The sequence below is a fragment of the Manis javanica genome, chromosome 9, assembly GCF_040802235.1.
Source record: "Manis javanica isolate MJ-LG chromosome 9, MJ_LKY, whole genome shotgun sequence".
Lineage (NCBI taxonomy): Eukaryota > Metazoa > Chordata > Mammalia > Pholidota > Manidae > Manis > Manis javanica.
In genome coordinates this window covers 81,000,633-81,025,944 of record NC_133164.1, presented here as the reverse complement: position 1 = coordinate 81,025,944, position 25,312 = coordinate 81,000,633, and positions in this window count along the sequence as shown.

Genomic DNA, 25,312 nt, shown 5'->3' with positions numbered 1-25,312 from the left:
TCCTTATTCACATGAAAGTGACTCTACAACACTCTAAAGTTTCCTGAATTATTGTAGATACTTAAAGGATTAATGATCAGGGAGAACTGAGCCGGTTAAAATGGACAGAGCAAATGGACAAATGTTTAGCCAAATGACATGATCAAAGGAAATGTGCCAGATGTTCTCAAACAGCTCTACATATGGAGGCACCTACACTCAGCAGGGCCCCCACTGTAAAAAGAAACCAGAGACACCAAATCTGGTTTCAACCATAACATAAAGAATGATTTATAAATACCTTACGCTCTCTTTAAGAATCCTACTTCATTACTATTACTAAGTCCTCCGGAAATAAAGTATAACTACTATGCCCCAGAATCGGGTGTACCTGTGTACATAAATGCTTAACTGAGCAAGAGTCAGCACACTGAAATAAATGTCTTTCTAATTAATTAATTTCAGTCCAGGAAGGTACCAATAAATATGTCCCTGAAAGTTGCTAAATTTAGTCTTTTCCAAAAATAAAATCTTTCCTTTGTAATCACCATTAATTCCATTTTAATCAAGCCGTTCCCACTGGAATGAATAGTTTTATTATTAGGGAACGATATTCCCTTTACAAAAGCTTTAACATTGCTGTAGAATTAGAATTCCTAGGATAACTTTGGTTAGCTTCTTTGTTTTTGAGGAAGAATTGGTTCTTTTCTTCTTCTGTTTATGTCCTTTCTCAGGAAGTTTATGGTATAACGAGACAAACATCAGAAACACTCACGGCCATTTTATACTATATCTTCACCAAAAAATGTCTATACTATTCATATGAAAATCTTTGAAAAACACAATATCCAGATTTATCTTCAGTACCTCTCATTTCATAAGTGAAATTATTTCATATGTACGTCACCATTTTCACTCTGGGTTCTGAAGAAGGGTCTAGGGGCTTAGCCTATCTAAAAATCACGTGATTCTAAAGACAATTCAAGCCATTGCTTTAACAGAACTGAGAATTTATGATCCTTCATTCTCTTCTGTCCTTTGCAATAGAATGTAAATACAGCGTGGTCTGTGAAATAAGGAATTATCTTCCCTCTTCCCAACAAACAGTACTCTTAAGTCTCTTTCCTGCCTGAGTAAGTTTTGGGGATAAGTACCAAAAATGTTTTATTTGCCTCTTTACATCAACAACAATGGTGATTAAAAGTGACAGCAGGAATAAGACAGCTAACAATTACCGGATGCTTCCTTGGTGGGGAAGACTAAACTGAAGCAAGTTGCCCAGACACGTGGTATTACGTGGTGTAAGCGCAGGTGATGGGCGGAGTCCAGATATCTGAAACCAAGCCTGAGTAACTGGCAGGTACACTTTATCCTGGCGACTTACATAAAATAAAATGGACAGGACCCAAGAGAAATTGGCAAGGACAGCAGCTTCAGTGTGGGAGAGTTACAGGCAGAGGCGTGTAAAGGGGCAACCATTACCCTGCTTTAGCCAGGGCTGGCAGCCAGCAGCAGGGTCCAATTTGCTGGATCCTTTCATTTTTTCTTTTTACTAGAAAGCCAGAAGTCCATATTTATATCTGAAGCCTCCTGATTTCAAAATATTGCTACTTACTTCAAGCTTTTTCTAAAAATCCTATTGCTCTCAGAGGTGAAGAGCCACATCTCAAGGCAAGGACTTCGTCTGATTCACCTCTGCGTCCCTCATGGCTAACAGGTTGCTGGCCGGTAGTGCGGAAAACAGGCTGACTTCTGCTGCTTAAATTCCTGCCGTTTTATCTTAGCCATTTTATAATCTTGGTAGGAATTCATTAATTTATTTAACAAATATTTATTGAGCTACTACAACCTACCAAACTCTGCTCTAGGCTCTTGGGATACAATAGTAAAGAAAAGGGAACAGTGAAGAGAGAGAAAGAGAGATGGAGAAATTATATTTTAGTGGGAGAAATAGGCCGAAAAAAAAATCAAAAGCACGTAAGATCAGATGGAGAGGAGATTTGCAAACAGGGGGACAGCTTGCTTTGAACTGAACCTATGCTACCGGGGCTACAGAGTGATGACCATTAGAAAGTCGGATACAATAGTCCATGCTTCCTAGTGCCATGCTGGGCACTACTTCACAAATGTGTTACACATACGTAAGCAATTTAAAGGAAAGGCTATTCTCTAAAGAGAGAATGCTTTCTTCGTAAGGACAACAATGCGATCTCGTTCCTTGGCTTGCAAGGAAGTGTTGATCAGAGGTTAGTGAGTCAGAGGTTAATAACTCAGGGCCTGATTATTTCTGTTATCAGACTCATGATTGATGGTGTCCTCTGGCTCCTGGTAAATACAGGAACTTCTTTTTTATTGCAGTTACTGGAACCAAGGAATTAAGCTATTTTCTCATGATTTACTTTGGGGGAATGATTTCCTGCATCAGAGGGTGAGTGGCACAAAGTTTCCTACAGAGAGGATGGAGGGCAGTCACCAAGAAATACAAGCTTGGTGCAACATAAATCTAATTGGCAACCATATGGTAAAAAACAGGAGCTATGAAACAGCCCAACTCTTTTGCTCTAGTGTATTATCATTCCACAAGCCCACATGCTGAGTTAATGGAACTTCTTCAGTTTGCTTTGGAAACGGATGACTTTTCAGATAGCCCAAATGGCACAATCTAGCTACTGCTCCTAGACAGCTGCTGAGAATTAGAGTCAGGACAGCTAAACCAGGACTATCTAAAAATGTACAAACCAGGCCCCTGCTTCTCGTTAAATCACTTACATCTATTTAATTACTCACAATCTGAGTGACTATAGTTAAGGTTTATGTTTAGAAAATAACCTAAAGACAAATGCAAGTTATCTTCACATAGCTTTTTAAAATTACATACACAGTTTCTAAAGTTAGAAAACAAATGTTAATTTTCTCACTGTCTGTACATAGAAATAAGATTTCACTCAACTTGCTCTCTTTGGAAGAAACAATATTGTCTTTGTTAGCCAAGCCAAACACAGATCTCATGCCAACAGTTTGTTCTTCTGATGGATGCTAGCCAAAAGAGTACTCCTTGAAATAAAATCACAATCTGTTGAAAACCTCACAAATCAATTAAATTAGGAGACATAATCATTATAACACAACTAAAGATAAAAGTATGACAAAAAATAAATGATAAACTCAATGCAAAAAAGCACACAAGTCCCCACTTATAAAGAAAACCATTCATTAACGGATCCATAGCAGATAAATAAGCACACTTAAATAAAAATACTTCCCCCACATATGTGTCAGATATCAAACCATCCTGTTTGTTACTGTAATACACCAAGGAAACTTCCTAAGCATCTACGAATTTTCATTTAGTTAATGGAAGTCTCATTGGCCTTGATCTTTCATCAGATAGATGGACACAGAGATACAGACTAATTTACATAGATCCCTAATTTATTAAATCTAAATGCACAATGAGATGGCTATAGGTTTCTTTTGGCCCAAAAGAAATGAAGTATAATTTCATTTACAGCATTAAGTCAACATTAGCAATAATAAAATAATGATGCCAACGTATTTATACAGTTAAAGGTCTTTAAAACCTGGAAATAAAATTGTTTTTAAGTCTACTGAGATTTACTTGTTAGAGGATCGCTCCATCTACATTTGAGCTCAGGTGGCAAGCAGTTACCAAAGAAACTCGACAGTATTGCAGGATTTAGGACAATGCACTTCAATTCTTCTTTCATTTTCTCCTTGAACTTCATTTTAAATACATATATTTTTTAATTCTCCAATATTTCAAGGGTTGAATTTGGCAAAAATGAGGCACAGGGCTATTCATCAAGAACATAGCTCCGCAGCCAGCCTCCGCTGGCCAACTCCTCTGGCCACTGCCGGGTGAGACTTCGGGCACTTCCCACTTCCAGGCAAGCACAACACAAAGAACGGGAACTCCCTCATCCTGTCCACCAAAACCTGGGACCGCAATCGAGAGATGGGGGTTCGCACGCCCTGGCGAAGGCACAGCTGCCAGAGGAGCCCCAGCCCGGGACTCGCCCGCACGCGCCGGAGCGTCTGGGTACCTGCTGCCCGGGTGGCTGGCGGCGCGGGGCGCGCAGCGCGGCTCGGAGCTGGGCTGCTGGGAGCGCGCGTACGAGTGGTAGGCGGTCAGCACCACGCCGCCCGAGTCCTCCACCTCCATCGTCAGCCGCGCATGGCTCCGCTCCGGCCGGAGAACAAAGGCGGGGACCAGGCTGGGCCGCCGCCCCGGCCCGTCACCCGCGCGGAGGCACGGCCCGTCCTGCGCACGGGGCCCGCGCCCGCGGCTGTCAGGAGCGCCCGGGGAGGCGGCCCCGCCCGCGGCCGGCCCTCCCCGCGGCCGGAGGACACGCCCACGGGCGCGGGGGGCGGGGAGCCTGGGGAAGAATGGGGGTCGGGGTGGGGGGAGAGTGGGCGGCTTGGGGGACTGGGGAAGAACAGGGGTCGAGAAGGATGCGGGGGCGGAGGACCCTGATTCCGGGAAACTGGGCACCGGCCGCGGAGCGTCGGGGCTCGGGCTCACTCCTCCGGTAAAGTTTTTCTTGCTTTGTTTCTGTTTCTTTTCCTCTTCTCATCTCTCCGCCTCCCCCACGACCGGGAGGCTTATCCCGTTGCCCGGAACTTTTCCTGCCTGGCAGCAGAAGAAACATGCCTGGGAGCCCGGCTGGAAGGAGAGGAGGCTGCAAGGAGGGGAGCCGGGGCTAAGTGTGGGGTCTGGGGAAGAAGGGAAGAGACTGTGACGCCGCCTCATTCAAAGCCCCCACATCAAGAGCCGAGGAGCCGGACTGCGTCGCTGTGTACTTGGTCAAGTTCCAATAAACTTGGTTTCCTTTGGGGCAGGTAATTGCCTCTCACAGCAAGCGGACCGCTCCCTCCCCGCCCTCCCAGAGCCCCAGCAGCCTGACCCTGACCTCACTCCAATCCCTTTCCTTCCCCCACTCCTGATCACATTAGCAGATAGCGCTTTCGGTTCGCCTGAGAGTTAGACGTGATTATCTTACGCTGAATGTGTGCCCTAGCCAGAGGTTCTTCATTTAGCGGGGAGAGTGTGCCAGGCAGGCACGTAAAACGGGCCATAATCGGAGATTCTGAGTCTGAAGTATGTCTTTACCTACAGAAAACTAAGAGCGCAAATGGAAAGACCGGCAGCATTGTTTTCACCAATTAAAAAGGGAAGCAGGAGTGCGCTAGAAGGGGACCACACCGACCCACTTATACACCCTGACACCGGGTTTCACCTGCTGTGCTCCCCTAGGAGCTAGGAGGAGTGGCCAGAAAGGTCAGTGCACCCCCAGTGAGGGGTGACCTGGGTCACACTGCTTGACATCTCAGAATCTGTTGCTGCATCTGGGAAATGATATTTTCCTCGTGGAGTTAAAAGTCCATGCCAGGTTCTCAAGAAATGTTGGTTCTCTAAGCTACTTGTTCCACATTCATCAAGAAGGGAGATGTTTGTCTTCTCGGCCCTTTCAGAGGTTGGGAAAGCAAAATCATTTTCATCCAAAATGCTTTTTAGAAAAGGGTAGAATTATAATGAGTAACATTTACTAAAATATTTTCTGTGTGTTGGATCCTGTACATTAGCTCTTTAAACAACTGTATGAGGTCCGTCGTCGTATTATCCCAATTTTGTGAATCAAAAAACGTATCAAGCAACTGTGTGGAAAAGGCACATACAAAGAAGGCTGCTCTCCAAAAATATCAGATACAAAGATGCATCTGTGCACCTATCTTTGCACCTACTGTGTTTTTTTCTAAATGCATCAAAACTGAGATACCACATTCATAAAATGCGCATTAATAATGTAGGCATTGATACATGTCCACAATGCCTTACCTAATATTTTAGGGCCAGCCAGACATGTTTCCAAATTTGTAAGTTTTTTAATTTTTAAAAGGTAGTTTGGTGCATGCTTCATTTAATATAGAACACTCTCAATCCAGCACAGTTTAGGACAGCACTCTGTATTCAAACACATCAATTCTTCAGCAAAAAAAAAATGGACTCTAAGTGAGGTAAATAAATTCTATGAATAGCCTCACATTTATTCAGATCAAGTACTTGTCACCAAATAAATTTTGGTACCAAACTTTTTAAAAATATGTAATTTTTATACTTTTATGAATTTTGGAATTACCATAAGGAATTTTAGTAGTGAAATTTTTTTCTGGGCATGGAATTTCTTCTCAGCACTTTTTTTCTAAGCTATAGATCAACAATTTTAAATACCACTTGTAAATGTTTTGGCCCTACTGCTTCAGGAGGTCCAAAATTGCAGTAGGGTACCCGCAGGCCAGCATCAGTGGACATCGTCCTTCTCTGGTATATTCATTCACATGTTTATCACCATGAAGTCACTTGGACTGTTTCCTCCAATCAGTTTCCAAATCTGTCATTTCTTTCCCCAAATGTCTGCCAAAAACACCTTCTCTTCCCAATGCTATTGTCTTTGGTCTCACACCACTGTCTCTTGCCTAGGTGATGGCAACTCTTCTTGACATGGATTATTTTTGATCACCTGCCTCTTGAATCCTTCCCCTCTTCAAAGTGCTGGTAGGGTGGTTTTCCTAAAACACAACACTTCCCTTTCTCAGCAGCCCTCAGTTGTGACCCGCTTGCTATAAAATGAACTCCCAACTCCAGAATAGGTTCTCATTAAACTGTTTTGGGCACCTAATACCTTTTCAGTCCCAGGACACTGTGGCCCACTTCAACCGGCCTGTCCTGCACATTGACGTTGCCTCTGCTCCTACCTGCCATTTTCCTGTCTGGAAACCCTTAACAACCCTCCACCTACCCCCATGGAGATGCGTCAGGTGTTCCTAACTCAAAGTAACCCCTCTTTCTGCCTTCCTCTGTAAGTTGCTCTTACTTCTGTTAAAGGACAAGCTCATTCTGCCATGGGGTGAAAGCAGTCAGTAAAAACTGCACCCTGTCCTGGGGTCACTTCTAGGCCCATGTCACGTGCAGCTAATAGATCAAATGGTTTTTTCTACTGAGTCCAGCTGTGTCCAAGAAACCCTTCTCAAAACAATCTGCAAGAGCAAGGTAGCTTTGAGATCAATCTGTTAGCTAACCTAGGATTGTATTACTATTTTCCAACAAATTCATGCCTCTCACTCAGTCATAAACTATTGGAAGGGCTTGTGTCACTTTTTGCTTCTGTACCCCAGAGCCCATAGTGTTTTGCAGAGTAGGCAATCAGTAAGGAATAACTGCTGAATGAATGAACATGTGAATGAATGTATAAATGGGTGAGTGAATGAGAGAGTACTATTCAGTGCAGTAATTCCAATCTTTCAGAGTAGCCAAGGAATTATAAATGGTTCATAAGACTGTGGGGCACTCTAAAACTGCAAACCAAGTAAGATTTCATGTGTATGTATTAATTTTTTTTTAATGTAGGCATATGCTTTTGACTTCATAAAATAGAGCCAAGCATCCTTGAGTGTTCAGGTTTTAGAAGAACAGTAGATGATGTCTATGGGGTATTAGAGAACATGCCATACAGGATACTTTTCTTTTGCCCTCCTGTATTCCTTGCACCCAACCACCCTGCTCAGTGTCCTGGTGGCCCACCTCTGGTCTGCATCTATGAGCTCCCTTGCCTCTGGGTTCAGGTAGGTGCTACCAAAGAAAGGCACCAGCAGGAGATCTGGGGCAGGGGGGAAATCCAGGTTGAGGATTTCTTTCTCAGGCTTTGCTACTTTGCTACCAGCTGCCCCCTTCTACCTAAGACATTGCTCCTGACTGCCACTCAGCCCCAGGCTATTCTCTCTGGATTCCAGGAACTCTCTCTATCTAGCCCTTCAGAACTAGGGGTGGTGATGGTTCCTGGTGCAGCAGTGATCCCTCTTGCACCATCTCTGTTGGCCCCTCCCCTCACCCACACCTTCACAGAAGTTCCCTTACTAAGCTGTCATTCACCTGGACAGAGTGCCCCATCTCTTCTTGCCAAGACCCTGACTGAGAGGCATCCCCACCGAGATCTGGGGCAGGATCCTGTAAGCAAAAGCATTAATATGTCTGTGGTACACCATGAATACACACACCATGAGCAGTAAATACAAAGGATAAATAGTATCATGTCAATTCAGGTGACCTGTTGCTAAATAGGTTCAAGTCTGAACAAGTCTTATAGTCATAAGAGTTACAGAAAAGCTTTCAGATTTGAAAGCATTTTGGATTTCAGAATTATAGATGTGAGATAATGGACCTGGTGGAGTCTGATGACATTTTGGTGTGCTGGGAGCCCCTGGGCTGGTGTGAAGGACCGACACAGGGACAGCTGGCTTGGCAGCAGAGAACCAGGGACTTTGAGAAAGATTCCCCATCTGGGAAATGAATTCTCCACCCAGGCCTTCAGTAGACAGTGGACATTCAGAGCACAGAAGTAGCACTGGCTGTTTATTTGGAGTAGGCAGAACAGTACAGGGAAAGTTCTAGTACTTCTCCGGATGTCACTGCAGTGTCTTGGGCACCCAGGTGTCAGCAGCTCAGTCACCAACAGAACATGGGCCCCAAGGAAATTAGAGCTGCAAACCTGTTTCTTCACATGTAGAAGAAATGAAACAGCCTGCATTTATTGAGTACTTACTATGTGCCTGGTTTGGTTCTAGGCATGATCACTCCAATTCATGAAATGTTCACCACAGCCTTCTGAGATAAGAATTACTGTTAGCATCTTCATTTTATGGTTAAAGAAACTGGCTGTTGCATCTTGCCCAAGGTGACAGGCCAGGAAACAGCAAAGCTGGGATTCCAACCCAGGGAATCTGGCTCCTGAACCCAGATTCTTAAGTAGTGTATTTCTCTTTCATAAAAGGTTTGTTGAGATTCAAAATACATTCCTCCTTTATAAGGTAATGACATGGCTAAGATTTATGTTTCTTTGTGGCAGCTTTCCACAAACTTATTTAGCATATTAGAGGAGAGAGAACACTAGCATATAAAGATGATGAAACTATTAAGAAGTGAAGAAAGAATTAACTGAATTTTCAATGCATAATGCTAAGGTAGTTCAAGAGCTCATAGTTCATTAACTGACCTTAGAATGTATTGAAGACTGATTGAGTATTACATTCTGCCTTGTACATTTATCAGTGGATGCATATAAGTAAGGCATTGGAGACCAGCAACATCTGTGCAGTGCAGGGGCGCAAAGACTCTGCCTCTTCCAAATAAAGAGAGGAGGCAGACTGATAGCCCAGAGAAGGTTGAACAGAGTTGAGTTTGAATCTCAACTGTGACTTTGGTAGTTGTCTGTGTTACCTTAATTTCTCTTTATTCCAGTGTCCTGATTTGACAAGTGGGGACTCTCCTCAAAGGGTTGATGGGAAGGTAAAATGAGATAGCATCTTTAAAGACAGTCATAGTGCCATGCATAATGTAAGTGCTCACTAGATCTTGGTTTCCTTCTCTTTTTTTTACTATCCCGTCACCTGTCCTCTTCCTTAGCCCTTCTAGAAGCATTATTTGAGTTTACTCCTCAAGAGTAAACAACTTGACCTCAAGAATTCCAAAGGCATTTCATAACCTTTACTGAAAGATGAGTCCAATTCAGTTCATAAAATGAAACTTACCCGGGGAAGCCTCGCAAATTCTGGACAGCTCGTGTAAAGGACACAGCAGTAAATGTTACAAAGTATGGAGATATTCCAACATATTTAACCCACCAGGAAAGGCAAGAAAACAAAGCATTTACGATAAACCTTAACATGTCAAAAAAAAGTGCCTTTGGTGGCCTTGGCTGCTTATCTGGCCAAACTGCTGCTGGGATAATGGTTTCAAAGCAGAACAGGAAAACAGCTGCAGCTGTGTCTGTGCAGCCACTGACTGCCATTCTCTCGGCAAGAGGGCTTGAAGCCCCTTAGTCACTGGCCCTGTCTTGCAGGAAATGAAGGCACAACTCTTACCTTCCTAAGGAAACATGTTAATTCTGTTGAAACTACATCCTATATACATTCACCACTTCTACAAAATCCTCTAGAAAGATTGGGTAGAATTAGGGGCAATGAATGCAAAATTGCATTTATATAAAGAGGAAATACTTTAATGAGACATGTATTTTTGAAGTATGAAAAAGACATGTGTAACTCCATCATTGTGTTAGCTGATAAATCTTCAATTGCTACCCTGGAATGTTTTTTAAAACTTACTAGCACTAAGTAAATCATACAAATTTATTTTATGAGTGCTCTCATTATGACACAGAAATTTCAGACTACTCTAATTTTCCTTTGGCTTCCTTAGCATCTATTTTTGAAGAGATATCAGGTCCTATTTTTCTTCAGTAATTGTTCTGTGCTTGATAATCAATTTGGTAATCAGGTTAACTAGACTATGTCACAATGAGAGCCTGTCAGCGAGGTCAAGTCTGGTGTTATTTACATGGGCGTAACTGAGTCATTAAGTGACCTAACTGGGTGACTTAAGTAACTTCTACAAATAAATTGAATCATGATTGATTGGAAATGAATCACTACTAATAGACCCCGACAGATTGGGGGAAGGGAATAGATTAGCCACAGACAGGGAGCTTTGATCTAAAAAGACTTGTATATGGAATACTTCCTATGCTGCCATGTTTTTCAACTATACAAGGGCTATATTCAACCATCCATCTATCCTAAGGACCTCGTAATCATCATTAGCTTTAAAATGCTGAACACCAGGAATATAAAAATAAATGAGAATTTGAAAAAACAGTCTCTGTGAAAGGGTAGGAGTAAGGCATTGGAGTAGGTCATCAAAGAACATGTCCCAGAAGAGATAATGGTAGGAATGGATCTTAAAAGATGAATAACAATTCGCCAGCTCAGGAGTAGGTGGGGGCAGTGGAGGGGATGAGAGGAAGGGCATTCCAGAGAGAGGTAATGGCATTCCAAACAAAAGGCACAGAGGAAAGACGAAGAGTAGCACATACAGGAAAGGATCCTTAGTTATCTTTGCTGGGGAATATGGTGTAAAGGTGAGGATACTGGAGATGAAGCTGAGGGTCTGAACTTCCGTCACGCGAAGGGTTTAAACAATCCTTGAGTCCACGTGGGAAATTTCCTGTAGGTCTCAAACAGGGCAGAACCTGAACCTACTTGTGCTTTTAGATGGACCCCCAGACTCTGCACAACCTATACTGCACTCAGCTCTTCTGAGCTGCGTCTCTTATGCTTCCTAGTCCCCTTTTGAGAAGAGTGTCCACTGGGGCCTGGGAAAGAAGAAAGCCGATTATAAATGGCCAGATGCTAAGCCCCAAATAGAAACCAAAGACAAAGTCCAAGATAGATTTCAAATAGCTGTTAAGAAGAGGTTCATCTTAATGAACTGCTTAAGTACCTCAAAGAGGAAGCCAAGAAAAGGACCCTACCCATCCCTTCTCTCTGTCACTCGCTCATCATGACAGATCAATTACCCCCTTCTTTAACAGTCATGCCCAGCAGTACAGACCACGTGAGCCAGAAAAGGATGAATGAGGACCTTAGGATTCCCCTGAGTTAGTTAAGGAAAATCATGACAGTAGCTGTGAGAAGACAGTAAAACGGGGAGAGGTGTGCCACCAAAGGCCACCAGCAAGGAGGGAAGGTTTATTATGAGAGTTCTTTGGTTTCAAAACAAAACTTTCTGATTCTGAAACAAGGAAGAATGTTTCAAAAAGATTGTGGGAATATCACAGGGTTGAAGGTCAAAGCTGAAGAAGGATGAGGACAGACAGGAAAGAGAACACAATCCCGCCAGATGCAGTCTGGCCAGGGTGCTTCCTGTAAAATGAACAAATTTCAACTTCTCAAGTGTCTTTGCCTCATCCTCAGGATGCAAAGCACCAGAGCTTTGCCTCAGGTTGGCTGTGCTTGATCTGCATGCTTACCTTCCACTTGGCAGTCCCTGGGTGTATGGTCTCACGGGCAAGGCATTCGGGCAACCACCTGCCTTCTGTAAGGATAAGGCAGGCCCCAAGATCACACACCATGCTGGGGCAAGTCCCTAAATTAACATCTGGGTGCTAGGCAGCAGGAGAGGATGCCGAGATGTCAACGAGTGCTGAGTGTTCACTACAGCGAGGTTTGGTGAAGCTTTGGGGAGGCAGCGTTGGCCAAAAAGCACTGGCCAGTGAACACAGTGGGGTCATGAATGTTAGTGATACCCAAGAACTGGGAAGGGAAGGGTCTCTTAGAGCGAAATGAAGAACCGGTCCTCCGAGAAAGGATACACTTGCCCGCCTTGCTGTTTAGCCTAGATGTGACCCTGAATAAGGCAAGTCTTATTTTCTGAAGTTTGCAATCAAACGGACCTGTGATTTTGTGAGGAGATTGGGAAGGTTCAAATCCATATTGGCTAATCAGCCCTCAAATACAGCTCAGACCACATCATTCAGTAAGACTTACAGGACCTGAGCTGAGTCATCTGGGCCTAGAGAAGTATAAACTGAAAGCATAACTTCAAAGTAAGTTTATGCAAGGAAGGGTTAAAATGGTGGAAGGAAGGCAGTGTTTGAAGCAGTACAGACCTACGAGTGAACCCCGTTTCTTCCATTTAATGCCATAGGACTGGTGCACCTGTACTTAATCTCTCTGGATCTGATTTTTATCATCTATAAAATTAGATGCTAATATCAACCACAAAGAGTTTATTTTTTCAATTTTTTTGCTAGGATTTAGAAAGGATAACTTCTAAAATTGCTGTGTACATAATACTAACTAAACACATGTTCCTTTTATTAGGCCACGCTGTCCTGAAATTGTTATTTGACCTTCTACTTTATTAGTGATACCTATTGAGGTCCCAGGGGAATGCAATAAACTCTAGCCACCATTATTAGCCAGCTAATAAAGACATTTCAATACTTCGAAGACTATAAATATTTCTGCAAAAAGGGATCATGATTGTGTTAACAGAGCCCTGCTTTGAAACTGAGCAGGCACAGGTAGACAGCAGGTGATTAATGCTTGTCAGGTGAAACACTTTTCAGTGATGAACCTACTTATTACTGATTATTGTCCAGCTCCAAAAAGTCACAGAAGGCCTGAGTGCCTTGGCGTCCATCGGCCGGGACATCGGCATGCCCCCGGAAGAGGAAGCCTTGACTCACAGCACGGGTGTTGCAGACCAGCCATTTCTGGTTGGTTTCTCAGAAGGCTGCTAGCACAGTTAGAGTGGCATCTGGTAAGAAGTAGGGTTAGACATCTGCTTGGTCCTGTTTTTACAACCGCAAATGTAAAAGGGATTCCAGGGCTGCTACCTTCTTGTGCCTTTCTCAGGAGAAGTGGGACAACTTCAAAGTCCTAGGAGAGCAGTGCTGCGGGTCTCAGAACTCGAGAACGGGCGCTGTGTTACTTATGCCCCGGGAGCTGTGCAGCCCTGTTCGCACAGCTTCAAAGACAGGAGTGTAAGGCTAAATTAAACAAGAGTTGTTGTAATAAAACTTGTGCTGGAGGGACAGGCTGATTCTGATCTCCGTTCTGTCATGTCACCTGCTGGCCGTGAGAATATGTATACATAATATTCACTGATGTTTCTCCCTGATCCCTTCCTTTGGGCATCACCCTGGGGGCCTTTATCCAGGAGCCCTCCTCAGGCCATGTGGACTGGACACACCTAGCCCTCCCACCTCAGTGGCTTGTCTCATGCCTCAGGATATTTGACCAAAGCTGGGTCACTTCCCTGTGACCTCTGCCAGATTTTCCTAACAATTTTTTCTTTCAGTGGAGGGATAATGCAGCCCTGCTGCTGCCGACAACCATCTTGCCACCACATAGCTGGTCTGATGTACCTTGAAGCCCAGGAGAAGCAGCTGAGGCACTGGGGAGCTTCCGGACAGCACCATTTGAACCCCTTTTCTAAGGCATGACTGACGTAACTAGTGCCACTGTCGTCTTTTGCTGCTTAAGCTACTAGGAGTTGGGTTCTCATTACTTGCCACCACAGACTAATCACAACAGCCAGCACTCCATGGCATTTACTAGGTGTCATGCGCTATTCTAAGCCCCTGACTCAATCCTCACAACAGCCCCCATGTAATAGGGGCCATTATTATCATCCTCTCCACTTTGCAAAGGGAAAATGGGAACCCAGGGAGGTGACTCATCCAAGGTCACAAACCTGAGGAGTGGTGGTGTAGGTGGGTTTCAGTCCAGGGAAGCTGGCACCAGGGGCCAGGAATATAGCAACCTCACCATGCCACCTCCTTATCACTGGCAACTGACTAAGACTGAACCTGGGCAAGCAACTCAACATGTCTGAGCCTCCAGTGTAATGAGTAAATATGCAACATTTTATCAGGTTGGCTCCCAGGAAATGGCAGCGAGTGTGGTATTTGTAATTCTTTTACTACTGCCTCCATTTCCTTCATTCTGAGTAGTGCTTGGTGGGTGGGAATAAATGAGTTTATGCTTACAAATGGCTTTGAGGATTTCGGATAAAAGCTGGGTTCTAAGAATCAGGATAGTCTGTTCTGTAAGAACAAGTAACAATTTGTTCCTTTCCACAAAGAAAGAATGAGCCACAGTTAGGCCCTGATGACTTATGTTCTGTCCCTGTCACCATCATATGTTGGAATAAATGGTTACTTGAGGCTTAGCTGTTTTTTAAAAAATCCTCTCAAAGTGACTGAAAAGAGGCAGAAGATGATGAGATACTTGAGAGAGAATTATTATGCCCTTTGCCACAGTGCTTCAAAGAATTTAGACTCCCTTTGTTCTGAATTCATTTCAACTGCTAATGGTAGAAAAGGGGTATATTTCCTAAATGAGATGAGTTCCTGTTATCTACAGATCACAAATCTCATCCAAATGACATATAATTCTAAGGGTAATTTGATTAGTAGCAATTTACCTTCAGATAACTGCAGTCACTAGAATCTGCTTCTTTGATATTTACCCCTGCAGCTTCCCCATTCTTATTTGGATCTGTTCTCTGCAGACACAGGACAAACTGCCTCTTCTTGGCAGGCTTGCTTCTCCAGGTCCCCCTGCTGAAGAGGAATGCCTGGTGCTGAGCCTTTCTGGTTGGAGTCCCTCCAAGGTAGTTATCAAAGGGGAAAGCACCCCAGTTATTTCCCCAACCATAAAATTATAGTATTTTGGGTGGGTCAGATACTATATATAGTTCCAGTTGTTCTGTTCAGTCATATATTCATTTATTCCTCAATTTACATATTAAACATAAACTTATAAATTTATACTTTCTTGAGGGTATATATGCCAAACACCATTCTGGGTTCTGAGGTTACAAACATAATGAAATAGATTCAAGACATTTGTTCATATGCCTACTTTATTGTATTCACCAACATGATATTCCTCCCATTCAGCTAGAGGTCACAACTGCGTCCGTGTGGATTCTCCATTGCAAAATCACAAACAGACCAAAGAAGTGTGACATGGTCTCAAGGCAGGTGACAGAGCAGAGATCAGCATTGGCCTCTCCATCCAATTTTATTATAACAACTGCTGTTTAATTTATTCTTACACTCCTATCTATGAATCCGCTCTAACAGGGCTGCACGGCACAGCTCCCAGGGCATAAGTTACACAGCACCCATTCTCAAGTTCTGAGGCCCATTGGCATAGCTCTTTTATGACTTTTGAGTCCTCCTACTTTTTAGAGGGAGTCACAGTAAGGTAGCAGTCCTGCACTACATTTTACATTTCCAAGTGTAGAAATTGATAGAGCCTGTTGTAGTTGGAGTTGAGAAATGGCTTCAGCTTTGAAGTTCAAGATTTTTCACTTTCAAGATTGGTTCTTGAAAGACATTCCAGATATATTAGTCAAGAAAACTAGGCTTTCCATGATTGAAACTCAGCACTTGAGTTTCCTAAATTCTAAAAGCTTCTCATTAATATGAAAAACAAGATTCAGAAGACTGAATGTGGAGATTTTTAAACCATGACAAGTAAGGCTACACACAGTGATGCAGAGAGAAGAGGGGCATTGCTTCCACAAAGAGGGGACTGGAAGAGAGGGAGAAGAGAATCCTACTCATAAGGAGCTGTACCATTTAATCTGTCCCTTCCTGGGTTAAATCTCTGGGATGCAGGGTAATATGAACCATAGGCTTGAGTATTTGAGGGTGGAGAAGCTCACATGCCACCTCCACCTGAAACTGAATGAGGCAGCCCTGCAGAGAGCCTGAGATGACCCACGCCTCCCAGAAACCACCACAGAGGGCATGGAGGGGATCAACAAAATTTCATGTCCCCCAGAGAAGTCACTGGCAGGCTCTCAGAGTAATCACAACAGCTGAGAGGAAATACCCTTGCGGCAGAGGGCCTCAGGGCTGATAACACAAGCTGGGGAGTCAAAGAGTAGGTAAGCCAGGTCACAAGGGGTCCCCAGGAGCAGGGAGATCCTAATGAGCAGAGGAAGTGGGGAGCTCCCAAGGTGTATCCCCACACCCACAGAGTGAATAAGGAGCTCCACCAGCAGTGGGGACAATGTGGACAGCCACCCCAAAGAGCAGAACAGAGAAGCCCCGTCTGGAAGACAGTGCCCCCCAACCCAATGTTATATAATGTCTCCTGTGCCTGGACACAATCTCAAGATACCAGGTCGAAGCCAAGAACCAGCCACCAAGGAGAGGAACCATGGTGGGGAGCTGGGATTCTGATGGTCTGAGCTTCAACCTTGAACTTAGTGATTTCCTAGAAAAGACTTCTTTAAATCAGAAGACACTGAGTGTCCTTAAAGTGGTAGAAAAGAGCTAAGTTGAGTTCAAGGACAGATGAATGAAGGTACACTTTCCATACATCTCACTTGCGGCTACATTACGAAAGTGAAACCCTCTGCATGTGGATGAATGAGATAAAATGCCTGCCTTAAGAAGCTTGTAATCTAGGGTGTGTTATAAGGCAAGGCATTAAAGCCAGGAGTTTTCAGCCTTATAATTTTGTATGTGACTGGTCTAGACATTTTTTGAATGAATACATCCCCTGCTTGTAAATTGGGCCAATGGGGTGGGGGGCTCAAGTGAGAATGGATCAAGCCTGGGGCCAAAAGAGCTAATGTCCTACTGTAGAAATATGATGTTAATTGAGAAAAACAGAATAGAGTTGGAGGAAAGCCCAGCAAAAGACAATCTAAATAATCAACCAGTTTGAGGGAGATGCATTGTGAAAAGAAATACTAAGATGATAAGCCAGTCAAGAAATACAAATGAGAAGGGGGAGCAGACCGAAGTGTTACAAGTTTTTAAAATAATATTGAAATCACCATAGCTTTACTCCAAATCCCACTCCAAAATTAAATAAATAAATGAATTAAATAGTATTGAGGTCTGATGCACTGCGGTAAAGTTTTAACCCAGTAAACCCCACCTCATATCAGTAGTGACATCATGACATGATGTATTTGTATTTTTACTTTGTATTTTACATATTTGTATTTTATATGTTCTGGAGGTGGGCAAGGTTCAAATAGTACATTTGTTGGTTTTGCCTAGGAATTTTCCCAGCAGTAGCTGATATGTGGTCAGAGCAAACCCAGTCAAGAAGGGATTTTCCTCCTAAACTCTCTAAGACTGGACACTGAGGACTAGTTGCAATGTAGGAGAATGCTCATGCCCTAGTGAGATCCCAGGCACAGGGCCCTGTTCACGTGGAGCACCTCGGGCAAGGCTCAAAGAGCTGTAGACTTGCACGGTCGCTCCTAAGACAGAAAACATGAGCCTCACAGCCCAGAGTGGGCTTCAGGCAGATGCATGAGAAATGACTTGACTTTGTACCCAGGACTTTGCAGCAAGAAGCAGACATCTCAGGACAGAGCAGATCTGAGTTAATGGCAGCTGTTTGGGGCATGGAGCAGAAGAGGTGGAGGGGGCAGGCAAGCCATTCAGTCACGACAGATACAGCACTGTCCTCAATTCCTGAGCAAGGATGAACCAGACACCTGTACAAAAATTATTCTGCTTTCCCTGTGTAGTTACTTTTACACACTCTAAATTGTACAGAGATCTTATTACAGAGTGTGGCCTTAGTCATTCTTGACAAACGCTTTTGATGTTTCCATAAAAATCTAAGTTAAATATAACTTTCTGCAAGGATCCTGATTGGTTATTAAAATCAAGATTCTGGTAAAGTGTAGCAAGGGGTTGTTGTGGGGTTTTTTTGGATGAGTGCACTGAATGGACTATACTTATTTATACTTCTCCAGTTCCTGTCCCCTATCATCTTTCGAAACTGCAGCAGCTCATGGGGATTTTGAATCCCTTGTGCATCTAGGCTGGGGGATGTGATTTCCTCCATGCTCTCCTTTGTAAGTCAGCATATAAGGTCCCCGGACTTGTACCAGTGCTGTGCTGGGGCTGATTTGTACTGGCTCATAAAAGCTGGTTATTAACTTCTAAGGAATTTTGTGAGCTTGTTTGACACAGCTGTTACTAAGGTTATATAAACTTTCAATCAAGTAAGTTAAATTTAAAACAAAGGTAAGAAACACTTTCTAATTATTTTATTACATTTTACTATTTTTATGCCTTGAGGCTATTTACATCTGTTGTTCCTGTATAGTAAAAATACAATATGATGAATTGTGTGCACTCTGAATCTCTTCCCCACCCAGTATTCAGTTACATCCTGTCAATAGCTGGAATTGGGGGTATTTACACAAGTTAGCAAACTACTACAAAGGAGGACTTGATTGGTTTATTGATTGTCTTGAATTTAAAAAGTGAAGGAGAAAATGTTCATGGTGCAGATGAAACTGAAAATTATGTTGTTGTAAATAAAACATTACATTGCAAATAACACAAATAAGTGAGGAAATAATCCATTGTTCAAAAACCATTTTCTGATTCAGCAGAGACCCACGTCACCTACTGAAGACTGATGCTCTGACATATGTGTTGATCATTTCATTGTTCTCTTCCTGGTTAACATGAATGAAAATATGAACCAAAATTCTGAACTATATTCATTCATCAATTACTACGATAGGTTACCAATGGATGCAAAGGTTCAGCAAAAAAAAAAAAAAAGCATTTTAGGGGAATCAGTGGACCGTATAGACTTTACAATATAGAGTATAGAGTATTTATTATTTATAAACTGTATGGTACACATCCCATATATAAAATGTATAAGAAATTTATTTATAGAACACATACATTTTTTCCTGAGAGACAGTTATAAAACATTTGTCAGCATACCACTGCTTGTGCCTGGTTCTCAGGAAAAGAGGGATTGGTCCAGTTTTCATTACTTTGTTAATTTTATTTTTACTCTTGGAGAGGACAGTTATCTTTTTCATAGAGAGATATACAACTTCAGATCTCTGCCTGTTGTCCTCCGTTGTTCCCTGTAGTGTCAAAGGAGTTTGGCTATGGGCTAGTATGATGAAAGAGAAGGCAATAATTACCTTTCTATTTTCTTTTCAATTACCGTGGCTTTTAAGAATGAGGATGTGCACTGCATTATCTTTGTCAACCAAGCCAACCCCAAACGTTGCTTTTGAAATTATTTTTAGAAGCTTAAAAAAGACGGATGTTTGTGATGTTTGAAAGCAAATAACAGCTTTTTTAATTTTTTTACTTTTTAAGGAAACAGCATATGCAGTGGTTAAACATATGGCCCTGAGAATGAGAGTAGCTACATTTTAAACCCAAAACTGTAACCCACAGGCTCTGTTGTGTGTTTAGATAACCTCTCGGTACTTCAGTTTCCTCACCTGTGAAATGAACAGGACAATAGAACCTACTGCACAGGGTAGTTGTGATCATGAGACTCGTTGTTACATATGTGTAAAGTATTTAATACAGTACCTGGCACACACTGGAAAATCTGCTGTGATCATTACCATGGCTGTTATTGCTAAAATTGCTGCAGCAGCACAAAATAGTCAGTTTCTTGACTCAGGTATAGAACGTCAACTGTAAAGAGTCCTACACAGATTCACTCTGGTGCAGAAAAATGGACTTACCAAAGATCACACATCTTTCACTTTTAGAACCCAGAGTAGATCACATATCCTGCTAATATCTCTGTTCTCTTGTAACTGAAACGGCGTCTTTTTGAGCTGTGTTTGAGTGTTTATCTGAACTAGTTTATTAGTCACTTTCCAGAAATTGGATGGTTCCTTTATGGATGAGAACACTTTGTCTAAGTATACGCAGGTGCCCTGCAGGTGAATTGTCCAATACAGTAGCCACTAGTCACATGTGGCTGTCGAGCATTCGACATGTTTCTAGGGTGAAATGGGATGTGTAAGTGTGAAATACACACCAGATTTTGAAGAATTCTATGAAAATAAAATATAAGATGCTCACTTACAACTTTATATTGGTTAAGGTTTAAATGATAATATTTTTTATGTATTGGGTTAAACACAATATATTATTAAATTAACTTCACCTGTTTATTTTTACTTTCTATGGCTTGTAGGAAACCTAAAATTACATATGTGGCTCACATTTGTGGTTTGAATTGTATTTATATTGGACAGTGTTGCTCTGTGCAAGATTAAGCTTCATGTTGAACTCTGAAAATACTGCTTTGTTTAATAAATCAGGAAGTGTTCTTTGCCTCTGTTAAGGGCACTTTCTTCTACTTAGTCGTCCAATCCATAGATCTAGGTGGTATTGTTGACTCTTTTCTCTTTTTCTTCACCACACACAATAATGGTTAAACCATTCTCAAATCTATCCTCGTCTCCATTGTTTCAATTACCGCAGTCCTCACCATTCCTTATGTGAACGTTACAAAAGCTTTCACACCACTCTCGCTGGCCACTAGTCTTGGCTCCCCAGAATCCGTCCCCTACATGTCTGAAGCACAGGTCAGATCATGCTGCTCTCCTGAGAAAGGCCCTTCCCTTGGTGCCTATTGACAAGCTCACTGGCATGGCCCATCCATCCCCTCCACCGCAGCTTGGACACTACTTAGGGGTCCAGCCTCCTCTCCTCTCCTTTTATATGCTAGCTTTTGAAGTGACGTAAAGAAATCTCAGTAAGCACATTTTATTAGGTATTCAGTTGTGGTGGGGGCTGCGAGTGGTGGAGAATGGAGAGGAAGACCTGGGCAATAGTAGGAAATGATCACTTTGTTTATAAACTCTTTACTCATTTTTAATGAGACATAAAACAGGTTCAACATCTTCCTGGATGTCCTGGTCAACACATTAAAACAAGAGGGGTAAACAATTTATATAGTTTTGTCAGACACATCTTAATATGATTCCTCCAATGTCCATAGGACTCTGACATCCTTAAATGAAATCATATGTGGAAAATATTTAACATAGTACCTGGGACATAGTGTATATTTAATTCACAATCACTTTCTATCCCTTTGCTTGAATCTTGCCTCCACAAACCCTACCCCCATCATCGTAAGTCCCGAGGTAGAAGCCCAGGAGGTGAAATCCAAACTTTCAAATATAATGGGTGGTTTAAGCAAGAGATCACTTTCAAAGTCATTATTCTAGGTCACAGACCACTGATTACTGAGGAGCTTAAATATGTATTGTTGCAATGGAAAAGCCTTACTTGTTGAGAGTAGTAAAGAGAGGAAAAGACAGAAGAGCCCAGGAGGCAGAGTGAGCAATAGTTGGAAAAAAAGGGAAAACACGTTTCATGCCTGCTTCTTCCTGACAAATCAAGCAAACAAGAAGAAAGAGATCATGTGAATGTCCAAGATATTTATATTTCAAAAAGTATATGTCATAACGTATGGTGATACACTGGAGAATTCCGTTTAGTATTAACATGAAACTTCCATCTTGTTGAAAGGTAATTTGCTTTTCTCACTGGTATTCTCGATAATGATTCTGCTCAATAACTGTCTTCACTCCAGTGAATTCTAAAAATGAAAAAGTCTTTACATAATGACTGATTTAAACATATATGTAAACTAGTAATTACAGAAACATCATTGGCTCCTTGATGAAAGTTGTCATTTTCACTAATAACTACTAGATATTTTCCTTCAGAAATGTAGAGCCAATTTTTTTAAATCTTCATAAGTATTTTTGTATACTCATCACCATTGTGACTTAATAAAATTTGTACTTAAACTGATGTCTTACTTGAAATACATAATAATGATTTGTACTATTACCAAGATGGAATGCATTTATAAAATGAACTCCATTATTCAACAGCTGGTCAAAAACAAATGCTCTGACAGGTTCTGTTACTAACCTGCCTATAGCTGTAGAATCTGCAAGTCTGAAAAGCATTTGGAAACCATCTAAACCATCTAAACCTTCAGATCCCCAAATGTAGGCATCCCTCTGAAATAATCAAGAGGTTTTCCTTTTGCTCTTAGGTCTAATTCATCAGAATTTTACATAATGCTTGAATAAACATCAAATTTTCTGTAAGTTTAATCATCAAAATGATGAACTTGCTTAATCACCACACTTAGAGGCAGGTTTCCAATGTCAAAATTCCTCCACTTTGAGAGAGTTCTGGCACAGGGTTGTACTTGCTTGTAACTGGAATAAGATTACCTAAATTTCTGGAAGATTAAGGTTTTACTGCTCCCACTCGGGCAAGGCAAAATGAGATCATCATTCTTATCTGATTTGCACAACTCATGTTTTTCAATATAGAAGGTCAAGAAAATTCCGACTTAAAATTTATATACAATTTCCATAAATCAGAATAACAGCTGCATGAAGTCTTAGCCCTTTGAGGTTTCTAAAATAAAGAGACAGTGATGTTGCTTTGACTTTCTCCCTATACTTCCTAGGCTTTGCTGTGCTTCCAACACCCCATATTCCCACTTGCTCTCCAATCCTAATCTTTTAATCTAGGAAAAGACAAACCATGGCATATGGGCTAAATCCAAACTGCCACCTGTTTTTGTAAATAAAATTCGGCTGAAATACAGCCAGACTCACTTGTTTTCATGTTGTCTATGGCAGCTTTCAGGCGACATCAGAAGAATTCAGTGATTGTGGCAGAGGTCTGCAAGCCTGAAATACTACAGCGCGGCCCTTTGACAAAACATTTCCTGACCTGCGGTCTAGCAGGATCACGGAGTCCTCTCTTTCATCTCTTGCTCCTCACCGCATACGCAGTGGATGACCAAGTCAAGGGAACTCTCCCACGTTTTCAAGAACATGACAAGTATTTTCATGCCGTGCAAATGTCCCCTTTACTATGTGCTCTCCTTCTTTCCCTTCGCTTGATGACTTCCTACTCATCCTTTCAGTTCCAGCTACAGTGCCATGTCACTGAGATTCTTTTCTTGAGTATCCATGAAATAAAGCTCTTTTGTATCACCTTATTCTGTAAGTGCATTTGTCAGAATTTGTTTCATTCTCTTCTAAGAATATCTTTGTGTCCTCAAGCACATCACTAAATTCATTTGGACAGACAGAACTGATTTCTTTACCATTCTATCTTACCATATTCCCCTAGTACCTATTTATTCAATTCATCTGAAGAGCCATTTTGATTCCTCTGGTAAGAGCACTTTAATGTGAGGTGATATAACACAATGTCACATTTCATTTCCCTCAGTTGCCCACCTGTAGTCCACCCCTGCCACTGACCAGCCAGCCCAAAGCACAGTACGGGGCTTACAGTGTGAGATAAATTCCAAAGTGATCAGACATTGAACATAAAAAATTAAACCACACAAGTTCTTGAAAAAAATGTGTGAATTCCTTTCTAATCTAGTTGATAGAATCATTCCTAAATATAATTCAAAATCCTGAATGAATAAGAGAAAACATTAATAAATTTGATTACATAAAACCTTAAAAATTAAAACTTTTACATAGGAAATGTACCATGAGTAAACTAAAAGGACAGATGACAAACTGAGAGAAAAATATTTGCAATTTCTAGCACAAAAAACAGGATAATAGTCTGAAACAAAGAGTTTCTAAACATAGGGAGAAAATAAGCCAACACCCTTCCAAAAAATGAGCTAAAGGCATTAACAGATAAACCACAGAAAGAAATGCAAATAGTTCTTAAATATATAAAAAGATTCCCAATCTCACCCATAATAAGAGAAATGCAAATTAAACTACAGTCAGATCTCTCTTATTTAACAGATGTACAACAATTGAAAAAATCTGAAATATGTTAATAAGACCTTGGAGAAACAGGCATTCCTACATTGCCAATGTGAATTCAAAATGGTACAACCCTTCTGGAGAAGAATTTGGCAATCCTAGCAGAACTGCATATGCATTTATCTCGTAATTCAGCAATTTGACATCTAACTGAAGATAAACTGGCAAAAGTATGGAATGATACATGCAGAGGGCTATTCGTTATACTACTATTTGAAATAGCAAAGGACAGGAACAACTCCAGCGTTCTTCAGCAGCTGACCGGTTGAACCATACTGGAGAACTCTGCAGCTGCAAAACAAAGAAAGGTTACTTCCATACAGCAATACGCAGATAACTCCATGGTAGATTTTAACTGAAAACAGCAGAGTGGAGAAAATTGCATCAAGCTGTACCTGCTATTCTTTTTTGAAATTGTCATTTTTCTTGTATTCACCTCCCTACCACATATACACACATCCCAACACCACATAACTTCAGGGGAAGTACAGCTTGATGCCTTGATTTACTCTGAGTCACAAAAGCAGAAATGAAATGTTCTTCTACCACTGCCCTCAGTCAGAATTTTCCTAGTAATTCTCAGCAAACTTCTCAGGCAACAAGGGTCTGCAGCACTCAGCTGTTGGCTGAAACTTGACCTGGAGAATGTAAAGAGCTTGTCAGACCAAGTTGCATTACTTAGGTTCATAATCTCCGATTGACCAGGCCCAAAAACAAGGTCCAGAGATTTTCCTAAGAAGGACCCACATGATAATGAAGTTGTGTAATACTTATCCAAGGAAATGCACAGCTGAATTCCATCAAAAATGTTTTTACTGCCAATTATGAGAAGAGTTTTACTTAATATTTATAGGATAGCCACTATGAGTTAGACATTACTCTTATTACTTCGTAAATATTAACTCATTTAACCTTATAAACCTATAAGGTAGTTTAATGTTACAAGTTTCATCAAAGAGAAACAGAGGCACAGAGAGTTTAAACAAATTGTCCGTGGGCCTGTAGCTAATAAATGGCAGAACTGGTGGGCTTGGAATGTTTAACTCCTCTACTCCGCCACCTCTCTATTAAACTCATCCAACACTTCAGCTGAGCTACAGCTCACAGAAAAGGCTTTGTCTATACAACAGACGTCACTGTTTTAAACTATCAATCAATTCAAGCATATGGCAGTTGTAAAAATATCTTTGAACGTGTTCTTAAAATCTGCAAAAAAGAAGACAGTCTTCAAGAACAAGGGTCAAGGGGAAGTTAAGAATAAAAAGTACTTTGAATTAAATATACAGCACTTTCCAATGG